We start from the raw sequence: 3,541 nt of genomic DNA on the forward strand, positions 1-3,541 counted from the left end.
CGGACTCTCTGATCATGGCGAACAATGAGGACTGATGAGAAGCCAAGGTCAATGGCAAGGGGTTTTGATCCTACTTCATGTTCCGGCTTGGTGGGAGCCTAGCCAGTTTGGATGTTCACCTTCCTAGACATGGACGGAGTGGGGAGGACCTTGGACTTTCCACAGGGCAGGGAACCATGACTGCTCTTTGGATAGGAGAGGGAGGGGGAGAGGAGTGGGGGGAGGGGGAGAAGAGTGGGGGGAGGGTAGGGAAATGGGAGGCTGGGAGGAGGCGGAAACTTTTTTTTTCTTATTCTCAATTAAAAAAAATGAGAAAAAAAAGAAATCATTTTTTCTCAAAGCCTATTTTGTCAGCAGTAGTACACTACACCTGCTTGCTTCCTTATTCTATTTGCTTAGAACGTCTCCTTCCATCCTTCCACTCCAAAGCTATGTCTGCTTTTGCCAGTGAGGTGTGTTTCTTCACGCAACAGAAAAAATGAATCCTGTTTTTAAACCCGATACACTAGTCTGTGTCTTTTGATTGGAGACTTTAGAAGATTAATATTCAGGGCTTTTACTGAAAGGTATATGTACAGTTTGTCATTTTATTTTCTTGGTAAAGCGTGTTAATGTTCTTCTCTTCAGTGCTTACTGCTACAGTGCAGATCATTTTCTCCTGTGTCTCATGGATGTGCCCATCTTTCTCTTTGCTATGTAGGATTCCTTCATGGACATTGTAGTTCAGGGTTATCATGCGAAGTTTTCTTTCTCCTCCAATTACGGTGAGTATCGTAACCTGAGTTTTTAGTTACTGCTTTCAGGTATTAAAATAGGACATCACACAGGAAAGACCCTTTTATACAATGTCATACATCCAGTACTTCTCAAAAGAAAGTATATTAGAATTTTTGAGTATCTTTGTATTTCTTTGAAAGTTTTATTATCAGCCATCTTTTCTTTTCTATTCCATTTCTGTCTTTGATTTTCAAGACTAGAAAATAGAAAGTTGACCAAGATGTTGCACTGATATGTTCTAAAGTTGATATGTCCTAAGCCTATGAAGAAAATCTCTCACTGTTCTACAAATCTGTCAAAGGGTTTCTCAATACCATGACTAGCAATCTTCCTTCTCCCTAGAAGAGGCCAGCTTACCCATCAACACAGGCGGAACTGCATCCACGCCCCCTGAGCAGTCCTGTGGTCAGCCTAGTTATGTAAACAGGGCCCATGATCTAGACAGAAGAGGCTTCCAGAGAACCAGGGCAGCTACACTGAAGCACACTATGAAAAATGCTCTTGATATATCATGTTCCTGGTCAAAATTACAATAAAGACCTTGACCCCCACAAGTTGAAACCAGACAGGGTCCTGTGCTTGCTTTAAAGCTCTGTTGATTTACTAGGCTGTATCACTGCACATCCGTCCATTAGACACACATGTTCAAAGACTCACACATTGCTGCATGGCTGTCTGTAACAGATCTGTTTGATCCTTTTGGAGGCAAAACTTAAGTGCTATAAAAATGACAGATTTATGATTTTCTTATACAAATGCTAAGTAACACTGGCCTGAATATTCTCTTTCTGATCATTTCTCATGAATTTCAGATTCTTTCATTCAGAAGAGCTCTGAAGATGTATTCTCTTTTAGCTCTTGCTAAAAAATTTTTTTCATAGCTGTTCACACTGAGCATATGTTACAGAAAAGTGATCCCTTCATGATGTTTTTTTTCTGATCCACTCATAGATCTTAGTATAATTCTGAGATATTTACAGGATTTGGGGTAATCTTGGGAAAAAATTCTGATATAACTATTATAAATCCTTAATAGAGTTTAACAATGAGTCAAAGTAAAATATTCTAAAAGTTTGTGAGTCTAAGATCAAGATTATTTGAAATTTTATACATGAATATCTATCTACTTTGACCCCTAAAATTTAAGTATATTGTTTCATTTAGGTATGCCAAAAGCCTTGTGAAGCTGATCAGAGGTCAATGACTCCTTTACTGGTTGATATATTTACAAGAAAAATATTTATATGATTATAAACTATAAGGTGAAAATTTTCTTAAGTATCTAATGTGGATTAAAGTTTGAAATTATTTGTAAGTTTAATTGACACAGCACTTACTACAGAAGATTCTGTTTTTCAAAGGAAAAGTACTTTGCTGTGTCTTTGGAAACATTAAGAAAGAAAACCTAAGTTTAGTGGGTAAAGGCCCTTGCCACCAAGCCTGAGGACCTTGTTCAATCCCTAAGACCAACATGATGGAAATAACTGATTGTAACAAGTTGTCATCTGACCTCCACACATATATACTGTAATCCACATGCCCCACACACCAAACAGATAGATAGATAGATAGATAGATAGATAGATAGATAGATAGATAGATAGATGATAAATAAATGGAATTTGAAAAACACTATTTAAAGAAATCAAACTCATAATGCAGTTAAATGGGACTGGATAGGGTAACATTCCATAACAATGTAGGGTATCTGGAATTAATTATAATTGATCAAACACTGTAAACAGTTCATTTAAAGCATTGCAATCATTATAGGGGCACATGATACAGCACACACACAGAGGGCGGAAGATAACTTTGTGAAGCAGCTCTTTCCTTCCTTCTTAATGTGGGTCCCAAGAATCTAACCCAGGTCATCAAGGTTTCATCACCAGGCAACCAGCATCTTTACTATTAAGCCATCTCCTGTTACTCAAAATAGAGAAACAAAAAGATTTTAAAGATTTCCATTACATGAAGAATTGCTAAATGTGTGAGGTCATCGACGTGTCATTTATTCTCATTTGATCTTTGCACACTATATTCACATGCGGACTATCGCACAGATTCTACACCCGCCTTTCTCAGTTTACGAGACTGTGCACAGCTCACGCTTCAGTCAAAGGCTCGTGCTCCAGATACACCCACATGACCTTTAGATAAGACATTATCTGGAACTAACATTGATTCTGTGAGCATAGGTAGCTTAATGCAACACTAGCAAGATGAACAGCTTTGACACTGGTAGCTCCGGTGCGGCTGATGACAGTGTGTGTGGTGACCTGTGTTCTGAGTAATCAGCAGAATAATGAAGGGGAAGGAGAGTAGGGACACTAGGACTTTGCCAAGCGTGGTGACCTCCTCTCTGAAGGCCCAGTCTGTAAGACACACAGTAGTTGACAAGTGTGGTGACCTCCTCTCTGACGGCCCAGTCTGTAAGACACACAGTAGTTGACAAGTGTGGTGACCTCCTCTCTGACGGCCCAGTCTGTAAGACACACAGTAGTTGACAGCTATTCTGAATTGTTACCCAGACCATTACAGACTCGTGGATGTGTGGATCCTTATCTGTTCCTCCCAGGGCGGCTGTGCCAAGCCCTCAGCTGCCCAGACTGTGGTTATCTCTGTCCTTGATGTTACGGCCTCTAGGGTCAGGAGTCCAGCTTGAAAACAGCTCATCAATTACCCACTTATGGGTGGCTCTTGGTGCAACACTCCTAACATCCCAATGTTATCTTATCTCCCTTTGATCTTAGGACAGTGCCTG

Source organism: Alexandromys fortis, unplaced genomic scaffold (assembly GCF_014885135.2).
Source record: "Alexandromys fortis isolate MF-2015 unplaced genomic scaffold, M_Fortis_MF-2015_v1.1 scaffold_4, whole genome shotgun sequence".
Taxonomy (NCBI): Eukaryota; Metazoa; Chordata; class Mammalia; order Rodentia; family Cricetidae; genus Alexandromys; species Alexandromys fortis.